General features: G+C 36.9%; 1 long non-coding RNA gene across 1 annotated transcript; it reads right to left on the bottom strand.

Moving 5' to 3' along the window:
• Window positions 1-8,042: 8,042 nt before the first annotated feature.
• Window positions 8,043-9,251, bottom strand: LOC125246685. Its single transcript, XR_007179940.1, has 3 exons — window positions 9,120-9,251; window positions 8,865-8,993; window positions 8,043-8,794 (listed from the first exon to the last, which is right to left on the bottom strand). It is a non-coding gene; the product is annotated as an uncharacterized LOC125246685 (long non-coding RNA).
• Between the last annotated feature and the right edge of the window lie 2,732 nt (window positions 9,252-11,983).

The following is an 11,983-nucleotide window of genomic DNA, read 5'->3' as shown; positions in this document are numbered from 1 at the left end:
TGATCTCGACAGAGCGTTCGAGACTACGTCTGTCACTATATTTTTGGCTGCCGATTTTAGGTGAGGTTTGGCAATGCTGAACCCTCTTTTGAGAAATGGTATGGCCATCCTAAACAAACCTCTGAACAATCCACCAAGACCGGCCCCATACATAACTCCGCCCCCTGCGTATCCTGGCAGACCTCCGCCGGCCTGATTTCGGTAATAATTGACATATTCCGCAGCGTTCGTCTCACGGGGGTTATAATAATTCATTTTAAAGAATAGAATGTTTCGACGGTTTAAAGTGAAGTTTTACAACAACTTTTCCGTAAGAAAATGGTATTTCGCAGTTATGATCGTCCTTCAATTCCACGACAATGTCCGTGATGAGCTCCTTGTTGACCGGTACGTAATGAGGTTTGTCGTATCTAACACTAACCGTTTCCTTGTTTTCACCCGATATATGTACGCATCTCAAAAGGGGGACGTGCGAATCCCCGACGGCCTGATATTGGATAATGTCTGTGTAAACGTAGATCGTATAGAGACCCGCGTTAATATCAGCCTGATAAGGGGCGTATGTATTAACACTCGTTGTAAAATCAGCTTCAGCATGGTAGTCCGCACGTCCGAGAGGATCATCCGGCTTCACCCCTAAAATAGTGGCGAGTTTTCCATAGAACCCTACCGCTATGTTACGTATTGCCACTAGATACACCTTGTTTCTCAATTCATCATAACGCAGTTCTCCGTTCTTTGCAAGAACCTTATTTACCCCAAGGATTACATCGTAAATGGTCGCGTAGTATCCACCATTTATTTTTAATTCCTTCCTTACAGTAGTCCCCGATATCTTTCTAATCTTTTTCTTTTCCCCCGGTTTATCTCCTTCCTTTTCCGTCGGGAGTGGGGCCTTGTAAAGCGTGAAACCCCCATCCTTATCACTTAAGGTGTACCAACTTTTAGGATATTCAATTTCAGCAAGCGCAACATCCCATTTTCCTTTCAAGTTGATGGTTGTAGATAGCCTCGTTCTGTAACTAGATATACGGTTTTCAGGATAGACGTCCAAAGATGCGTTGCACGGCAACGTAACATAGAAACCTTGATCTTCCATGATAGTAGCCTTTACATGAATGAACCGATCCGTAATGAGTTTACGCGTTTTAAGGCTTTTGCAAATCCACCAGAGTTTTTTTGTCAATATAGCTATTAAATTTCGACGGCCATCCTAACCATTTCACTAAAACGAGCGTAGACCTCCCCTGTTTTTTCTCCCCTAAAACCTTTTCCACCTTAAACGACTTGTTTTTGCTCACAATGATCTTTTGTAGCTCTTTTTCATAAAAAACTCCGTCGATGATCTCACCGTCGTAATCAGATAGTCTGTAGACAGGTGGTTGACGAGGAATGCATGCGGATATTGTGAAAAATTCCTCCGTGTAGTTCTGCTCATACCCTTTGGCGAATGGCCCTCTCACTTTAGAGATCCTAACAAGATCTCCGACTTTATATTTAAATAAAACCTTTTCATTCTTCTTTATATCACCGTACAAGTTTTGAAACACACTCGCCTCATTTTCTTTGTTGACGTCCAAAGGTCGCATCCTAATACTCCGGTGATAACTGCTGTTGTACCCCTCCATAATATCTTGTAAAACATCTATGTACCGGTGGGAGTTTGTGGCCGTTAAAAATCTCCACATACGACTTTTTAATGTTCGATTAAAACGCTCCACGACGCTAGCTTTCAAATCCGTAGCCGTTGCGAAATGAGTGATGTTATGCTTTTTCATTAAGTCTTGAAAACGCTTGTTAAAAAATTCCGTCCCCTGATCAGTCTGTAATTTCTGCGGTACACGTCGCTCTTTGAGTATAGACTCAAACGCCTTAGTGACCTCTGCACCGCTTTTATTCTTTAGTACACGACACCACGCATACTTGCTAAATACATCGATGCAAGTCAACAAATATTTATTATTATCATTATCCTTGGAATACGCAGTCATATCAACGAGATCCGCTTGGAACTGCGCGTCGATACCATAAACCACAACTCTATTGCGTTTGTATTTCACAGGCGCGGTTCTGTGTAATGTGTAAGCGTCCTCACCGGCAAGCCAATCTGAAACCTCTTTATCGCGTAGACGGACGCCACTATCCTTAAAGACTGTGTCTTTTAGACGTTTTTTCCCCCCTAATGATCCGGGGTTGGAAGGTGTATAATAAGCATCTTTCATGAGCTCTGCCATGTTATCGGCTCAACCTTTTGCAAAAGAATAAGACAAAGGCTGGTATGCGTTAAACTTTTTATTAAAAATCGTTACAGGATATATGATAGGATATATATGATAATGACAACTATCTCAAAGTAATAAAACAAGAAAATATACATGATAGCTATCTCCGAGTAATAAGACAATAAAATAAGAAAGACAAGGTATTACATGCAGAGTATGAAGAGTAAAATTTTGTTAGATACACTCTAACCAGAAAAGAAATTCACGACATGTCTTTAAATCACAATCTAAGAAATGATCAACCGCTGTTTCAATAAAAGGATTTACATCGAAATCAGCATCTTTTAACACCAACTCCTCACAAACATCAGTTACAAAGGCACAGATACATGTGATGTCGGCAAAACGCAACTCTGCTTCACACACTATATCCAGAACGTTTCTTAAAACAGAAAGCGGTTCATCGTTATTGGCACATTCGGTGATCATTTTACCCCATGTACATATCACTCCTCGAGCATTTTTCATTACTTTCTTGAGATTCTTTACACGCTTATCTTCATCATCATTATCATCATCTTCTTCTTCTTCTTCATCATCAGAATTTGAAAATATGATCACTTCTTCCAGCAATCTCTCGAGTTCTCTTCTGTAATGTTCTTTGAACATATTTCCCATAAAATCTTTTATGCTATATACCAGACACATGTTGTTAGTGTCGGTGGTGCTGCTGACGGTTTCCTGGTTACTCTCCATCCGTAAGGGGTTTACCCGACCAGATATCGACCGCGTCGTAGACTGCTTTCTTGCACGATTCGTCCACAAGCTCGTCCCTGATTGCTTGCAGCCTGCTGCCGATGTACGGCTCTTCTTTTAATTCATGCAGAATAGCTCCGGTTGTTCCTTGAATCCGTTGAGGGTGCGACTTTAGTCCGCAGCGTTGTAGCGCGTGAGCGATAGCGCGGCGAAGGCTGGGTTTAAACAGCTTGCGGGTCAGTTCGTCAAAGTGAGTATCGAAGAAAAATGTCGGTGGTTCAAACAGGCAGGAGTGTTGGAGCTGGCTGGGGTGATCAATGGCACAGCCCTCACAGTTTTCCTTCAACTTGTTGCTGATGATGTGCTGCAGCAGCGCTGCGATTGTGGCTTTCACGGTCTTGAATCCGATATCGGTAAAGCAGCCGTCTGTCACGTCAAAATCCTGTTTAGTAGCGAAAGGTGTGTCGGCGCAGAGTTCCGTCAGGAAGGAGAGGTTGCGGTATCCGAGCTCTGTGCAGAATTTATCCAGCCATTCTTTCGAAGTGTCCGTTGCAGAAGTGTTTTCTGTTAGAACATGATCCGTAGCATTATCATCAGGATGATCGAGATCGCATTTGTATGAGTTGATGAAGCAGTGCATCTGCTGTGGAGACATGTCTCGAGCCATGGCTTATAAATGAGAAGTGTTGGTGGGTTAGACTTACCCGCTCTTTTAATGGCTGTAGTGAATGGGCGGGGCCGGCAGTTCGTACATGTCGCTGCGGGGGCATCTCTCTGGGTGGAACAGGGCCACTTTAATTTTCTTGTAACCATCATGTATGTTGCACCAATTGAACATCTTGTTTATCGCCGAGAAAAAGCCACTCAGCAGATCCAGATCACGCCACGTGAACAAAAACTGCATCTCGTACAGTTTGTCGTGTTCTTCCTTTTCCACAAGGCGTCGGGGTGGGTCACGGAGCTTTGTCTTGTCTTTGCAGCAGAAAATGTAGACATATTCGTCGTCATTCTTCATAGAATGGTCTCCGACCACACGGAACCGGGTATTCGGCACCACACTGTCAAACTCAGAGATGTACAGCGGCATCCCCCGGCAGTCATTCAGATCCTTCCAGACACGGCCGTAAAACAGCACCCAGTCTTTCTCATGAAACACCACACACGGATCCCCCGGTAAAAATCACCGAGGGTATCTGCTGTGTAGAGAGTCACGACTCTGGATGCTTTATGAAAGATGTAGCCAAATACCCGCTTATTGGACATTATATTCTCCTTTTTCACGACATCCGTATTGTCATGGAGAAACTTTGTTATACTCGTATGTCTGCAATGTTTTTTTGGTGCCATTTCCAGCCCGTCATATATCGAGTCATCATCGCTATCCATATCAGGAGTTCTAGGTGAGTTTAAATGCCCCATGTCTATGTAGCTCATAGCTCCTCTTCTCATTTTTGCAGAATGTCTGAACCTCTATTTATATAACCCTGTGACGGAATGCGACACCCCCGAAATATCTGTTCAAACAACCGGGTCAAACGATCATTCACTCCCGGAGCTCACGGGTCAACATCCAGATGGACAAACACAAACAACATTACATTCATCCTAATATCCGGAGGTCAACAGCCAGATACAAACACAAACAACATTACATTCATCCTAATATCCGGAGGTCAATCAATGACATCGGGGTCAAAGGTTGTGTTGACACAGTCCGGAAACGGAAGGACAAAAGGTCACACCTGTCAAGTCATCAATCAAAGGGGCCATAAATCACTTTTTGACACATGTCCCAGGGTAAGCACTACTTACCGTGATGGTGATTGATGTTTCCATTTATTGGTCTCTAAAGTTTTGTTATAAGTAGTGGCCTTCTTTGATTGCTGAGACAGTTTGTTTAACAAACATGTTTGCAGTATATCAATAATTGTAATGTTATGAAAAGATAAAAGATCGGAAATTATGGTTATATAAGAATCGTGGATTTTCCTTACTATCCAGTGTTAATTTGAATGTAATTGTTAACATGTACTATGTTAATAAATTAAAATAAAAAGTTTTTTCTGCAGTGACACAAGAACACATCAACAATCAGCCCATGATTCTCAGTAACGGTGACCAAAGTTTCATGCCACAATGCATGCTGGGTACCATGGTAAACAAAAAAAAACTCCCAGAATGCATCACACTATTAATAAATAATGCAACTGAATTGTACAATATATTTTTTTCTAACTATTGTTGGAAAACGATAGTTGTTTGCTGTGATTTTTGTTGTGTTTTATTCGCTTTTTATGTCGAATTTATCTTTATGAATATTTTGTTTATTGTCACCATTGTTGAGATTCATATGCTGATTACTGATATCTATATTTCTCATTAGAGTACTCTTTCCTTCAATCCTGCAGTACAGTTATAATCTGTGTTGTACTATCACCGGATTAGCGAATAAAATATATTAAGGGCTCATATTAATTATTATATTTCAAACTCATTGATAAAACAAGATTTAATTAATGACGTCTACAAAAGAACTACCCATAATTCTACTCATATATTTCCACTTCAGTTTATTTAATTGTGTTTAATTTATAATTGTGTTTTAACACACACCGATTCAGCAGCCAAACATAAACCATACGTTTAAACGATTAGTGGCCAACTACTGGAACCACCAATCACCATCATGGTAACCCATATTTATCAAGCCTCTGACAATTACTCACAAGAACACTGCTGAAACAAATCTTGCCTCAAATCTGCGCTTAAAAGTTACTTATGAAGCATCTCAGTCATAATTTAAGTGAACTACATCTTAAGTGTCAGAGCGTCAGCGTCTTAGAGATGATTCACGACACTTTGCTGTGCCACAAATGGTATTTTGGATGACGACATAGGCATGGACCAATCACTGAATAGATTTCCTTATTTAAGAATATTCTCAGATAAATTCACACTGAATGGTGTAATTCCTCAGAGGACTTTACATTCAACACATTTGACAATAAATATTTTTCAAGGTAATACATTACGATATACACATTGGAAATGAAAGATACACATGTTTTCCACCACGTTTTAATAGTAATTTTTTAAACGGTATTTTGTTAACTGACCTGCCTAGCCTAGATTTTATGATCATTCCACGCCAGATCATCATTCCAGATGTGACAGATACATTTATATAGCCCACGTTCGTGATTTTTTTTTTCCAGCGGTGAAGGGGGGTGGTGTGGAATCCTGCACAGAAATCACCAACATTGTATTACAGTGAGGTTCTTGACTGTTTCAAGTAAAGTATTTGGAGTTTCGTAGGACTTTGCAGACGGTTCCTTTTATTCTGTCTCTTAGCCGTGTGCGTATAGAGATCAGTGCGTGTTTTCCACTGCGGATGAAAGCTGGTTTTGAGGAAAATAAGGCTGTTGCTGCTTGTCTATGTTACTACGATTAAAAAGAGGAGTTATTTGTGCAGTAACAGCGTTTAGCGCGCACACGTTATTGATCCGGGAAATTGGAATCTGTGAATATGCGGCCAAGTTTACTTTACTCTGAAACCCTGTATTAAGTAGCTTGATTAACCAGTCGTTTATGTTTTGTTTGTGTGTGTCATTTATGTTTTAAACTTCTTCAGTTAAAATTATCATTAAACACTTTTCATTTGTTCTTTACATTAATATAAATATTTTACAACTTCTTTTGAAAGGCTGTGAGTGTGTTTTCAAAAGCTATTGAACTGGAACTGTCTGTGTCCATCAAAACAGCCTTAGACCTTTAATACTGAACTTTTTCAGATAAAATGACTTCATTAAACACTTTTCATTTGTTCTTTACATTAATATAAATATTTTACAACTTCTTTTGAAAGGCTGTGAGTGTGTTTTCAAAAGCTATTGAACTGGAACTGTGTGTGTCCATCAAAACAGACTTAGACCTTTGATACTGAACTTTTTCAGTTAATATGACTTCATTAAACACTTTTCAACTGTTCTTTACATTAAGATAACTATTTTTCAACTTCTTTTAGACTGATATGAGGCTTTTTTTCAAAAGATATTAATTTTAGAAGTGTGTCAATACAAAATAGCTTTATTAGACATTAAGGGTACAAACTACACTTTTACAGTAAATATTACTATATTAAACACTATAAGTGTGTTCTTTACATTGAGATAAATATTTTGCAACTTCTTTTAGATTGATATGATGCTTTTTTCCAAAGATATTAATTTTAGAAATGTGTCAATACAAAATAGCTTTATTACAGTTTAAGGGTAAAAAGTATCCTTTTCCAGGCAATATTTGTACATTAAACACCATGACTATATTCTTTACATTGAGATAAATATTTTGCAACTGCTTTTACACTGATATGATAATTTTTTCCAAAGATATTAATTTTAGAAGTGTGTCAATACAAAATAGCTTTATTAGACTTTAAGGGTACAAACTACACTTTTCCAGTCAATATTACTATATTAAACACTATAAGTGTGTTCTTTACATTGAGATAAATATTTTGCAACTTCTTTTACATTGATATGATAATTTTTTCCAAAGATATTAATTTTAGAACTGTGTCAATACAAAATAGCTTTATTACAGTTTAAGGGTAAAAAGTATCCTTTTCCAGGCAATATTTGCACATTAAACACCATGACTATGTTCTTTACATTGAGATAAATATTTGTAAACATCTTTTACACTGATATGAGGCTTTTTTCCAAAGAAATTAATTTTAGAAGTGTCAATACAAAATAGCTTTATTAGACTTTAAGGGTACAAACTACACTTTTCCAGTCAATATTACTATATTAAACACTATAAGTGTGTTCTTTACATTGAGATAAATATTTTGCAACTTCTTTTACATTGATATGATAATTTTTTCCAAAGAAATTAATTTTAGAAGTGTCAATACAAAATAGCTTTATTAGACTTTAAGGGTACAAACTACACTTTTACAGTAAATATTACTATATTAAACACTATAAGTGTGTTCTTTACATTGAGATAAATATTTTGCAACTTCTTTTACATTGATATGATAATTTTTTCCAAAGATATTAATTTTAATAGTGTGTGAATACAAAATAGCTTTATTAGACATTAAGGGTACAAACTACACTTTTACAGTAAATATTACTATATTAAACACTATGAGTATGTTTGAGTATGTTTGATTAACCAGTCATTTATGTTTTGTTTCTGTGAATTATTTATGTTTTAAAGTACTACCATAATAATGATAAATCAATGACAACTACATACATGACTATAAATGATTATGAATTTTTTTATAAAAACAAACAAAATAATGTTCAAAATAATAAGAAAGTAAAACACTAATGTATAGTTGCCTTTGAAGAAGATTTTATTATAGTAAAATTGATTATAATACAGCATAATATAAGCATGTCTCACTCCACAAATATAATCATACATGAACAAAGAGCAGAAAGGGTATGCGCTTGCTAGTAAAAAAGTATTACTGTTTTGGATCTACACATGCTAAATATCTTTTTTTAAAACAGACTATCATACCCGAATTTTTGGCATGCCTTTTAGTTTCATTTCATTTGTACCAGTCAGAGAGTCAAGCACGAAAAGGGTGTCAGTCTGAGCATATACAAACTAAATTGGATAAAAAGAAACAAATAAATTAGCAAATAAATGTCACTGAAAGATCAAACATGTCTAAATGGGCATATGTAGTAGCTTATCATTGAAATTAGCACTCTTTTACTTACCACAAACCTCCAGTGATTTTTGGTGATATTGACAAAAGTGATGACCCCATCATATTGCTCTAAGTTGACCTGTTTATCAAAAGATCATGTCTGTGCAGTGTACATGTGAAAATTAAATATCATAAGTAGTTGCACTCACTTTTCAAAATCCTTGCTGTTCCATCTGCTCTCTTGTGCCATTTAAAATGACACCTGTGGTGTCATGGCTTAGCTGGTAGAGATTTGCATCCTCCTTATTAAGTACAGCTCTGAAATAGCACTCAATAGTCTAAAATGATAAAGCATTTCAATTTGAATCACATTACTTGATTGACATACATTGAGGACAACATTTACTGTTACATACAAATATAATTGTAATTATGCATTTAGATTTTTGTTCTGTAATGTGCACCTCTCCAAATAACCATTCATGTGGCCTCAGTGCATTGAATTCCTTGTGATGTAAAAGGAACTCGAGATCCTGGCTAGGAGACTGAACAATTACAACAACTAGCAGCTCTGTATGTTCCTTCTTCTTCAATAGTATTTGGATCTGTAATGATATGAAGTTCATAGAGTAAATAATAGCGTACCTTCATATATGCAATTAATAGTTTAAAGTTTTGTTCTAATGACTTCATTACCTGTTCATCTACATGGAGTCCATCTGCAGGAGGCTGACATGCATCAGAACTTGAAGTTTCCACTTCCACATCCTTCTTGATCCTCTTTTTGGGGAGCAGGTATTTTATGTGGAACAGAAAAGAATTTGGATTCGGTGGATGGGAAACGGTCTTCCTTCTTCTTCCAAGTTTCTTGAGATTGATCAAGGTTCAAAGGTTCCTCAGGTTGCCGCAAAAGCTTTTGAGGAAGTTCATGCTTGATGATCTTTCTTATGAAGGTCCCTGTTTTGACTTTTCTTTCTTTATGCATTATGGAATGTTTGACAATTCCAAACCACCTTTCAATGTGACAGTTGGCATCTCTTGTTTTTGGTTGTTTCTTTGTTGTCTCCATGTACTGTTCATGACATTCATCCATCAGGTCTCCCAACAGCAAGCCACTCCAAAGAGGAAAGATAGCAAGGTACATATCAAAGAGGACTGTGAGAATGCCTGGACAAAAGTATGGGTTGACTTCTGTTGCCAACCCTGTGTCATCATCAACCATTTCTTCCTTCACCTCTTTCATAATCTGCTGAAAAAAGGCATAGAATGGTGATTTGCCACTGATGGTCGTTGCATGTGTTCTGTCTTCACTTTCACACATTTCCCAGTCTTCAGATTGGGGAGTTTCTTCCAGTGGCTCCTCTTTGGATCTTGAAATGACACTCTCCAAAATACGCAGACTCTCTTTGACGAGGTCTGTGTTTTGTTGGGTTGTGAGCAAGGCGCATAATGCACGGAACACCTTTCTTTATTAAGTCATGTTGCTGGCATTTTGAAGTCTTGCGAAAGCATATGTGGCAAAGTATCTCAGTCCTTTGTCATCTGTTTGCCTACAGATTGCCTGTCTGACAGCTTTCAGGATGTGAGCAGAGCAAATGTGTAGTACAGTATATGACTTCATTTCATCCACTGATTTTTTTGTTCATGCAGAAGTCATATGCTCTGTTGAGGTAAGTGCTGATGTGCTCTTTGTTGAAAGCGAGCATCACACTTTGTATTAAAGCCCAGCTATAATCAGTTTCGACCTGGTGAATTTTTATTTGGGTGTACTTTGATAAATGCAAAGTGAATTGCATGAGCCAAAATGTGATTGGTGGTACTGAGTGCTTCATTGGAGAGCGTTTCACAAATAGGCAGTGGTGGTGCATCTCGACCTGCATTTCCTGGAAGAGTGAGCGCATAGTACAACACCGGTTTTGGCTGTTCTGGAATGTTTGACACTACACCACCAGTGGCATCAAGATAGAGGGGCACAGGAGACTTACTTCGCAAATGATGCACAAGAATGCTGATCCCCCAACTCAGAGTACAAATGAACAATGAACCGATTCACACTGAAATGCTGTATGTAGTCTGGTATTTTGAAGTATTTTTCGTCAATGTCCTTAAATATTGTCTGCATTAAGGATATTTCCATCTTGATGTTAGAGTGTTTAATGAAGTCATTTTAACTGAAAAAGTTCAGTATCAAAGGTCTAAGGCTGTTTTGATGAACACACACAGTTCCAGTTCAATAGCTTTTGAAAACACACTCACAGCCTTTCAAAAGAAGTTGTAAAATATTTATATTAATGTAAAGAACAAATGAAAAGTGTTTATTGAAGTCATTTTATCTGAAAAAGTTCAGTATCAAAGGTCTAAGGCTGTTTTGACACACACAGTTCCAGTTCAATAGCTTTTGAAAACACAATCACAGCCTTTCAAAAGAAGTTGTAAAATATTTATATTAATGTAAAGAACAAATGAAAAGTGTTTAATGAAGTCATTTTATCTGAAAAAGTTCAGTATCAAAGGTCTAAGGCTGTTTTGATGGACACACACAGTTCCAGTTCAATAGCTTTTGAAAACACACTCACAGCCTTTCAAAAGAAGTTGTAAAATATTTATATTAATGTAAAGAACAAATGAAAAGTGTTTAATGAAGTCATTTTATCTGAAAAAGTTCAGTATCAAAGGTCTAAGGCTGTTTTGATGCACACAGACAGTTCCAGTTCAATAGCTTTTGAAAACACACTCACAACCTTTCAAAAGAAGTTGTAAAATATTTATATTAATGTAAAGAACAAATGAAAAGTGTTTAATGAAGTCGTTTTATCTGAAGAAGTTCAGTATCAAAGGCTTAAGGCTGTTTTGATGCACACAGACAGTTCCAGTTCAATAGCTTTTGAAAACACACTCACAACCTTTCAAAAGAAGTTGTAAAATATTTATATTAATGTAAAGAACAAATGAAAAGTGTTTAATGAAGTCATTTTATCTGAAAAAGTTCAGTATCAAAGGTCTAAGGCTGTTTTGATGAACACACACAGTTCCAGTTCAATAGCTTTTGAAAACACACTCACAGCCTTTCAAAAGAAGTTGTAAAATATTTATATTAATGTAAAGAACAAATGAAAAGTGTTTAATGAAGTCATATTAACTGAAAAGGTTTAGTATCAAAGGCTTAAGGCTGTTTTGATGGATACACATAGTTCCAGTTCAATAGCTTTTGAAAACACACTCACAGCCTTTCAAAAGAAGTTGTAAAATATTTATATTAATGTAAAGAACAAATGAAAAGTGTTTAATGAAGTCATTTTATCTGAAAAAGTTCAGTATCAAAGGCTTA

The sequence above is a fragment of the Megalobrama amblycephala genome, linkage group LG15 (assembly GCF_018812025.1).
Source record: "Megalobrama amblycephala isolate DHTTF-2021 linkage group LG15, ASM1881202v1, whole genome shotgun sequence".
NCBI lineage: Eukaryota > Metazoa > Chordata > Actinopteri > Cypriniformes > Xenocyprididae > Megalobrama > Megalobrama amblycephala.
This window is presented reverse-complemented; position numbering and strand designations above follow the sequence as displayed.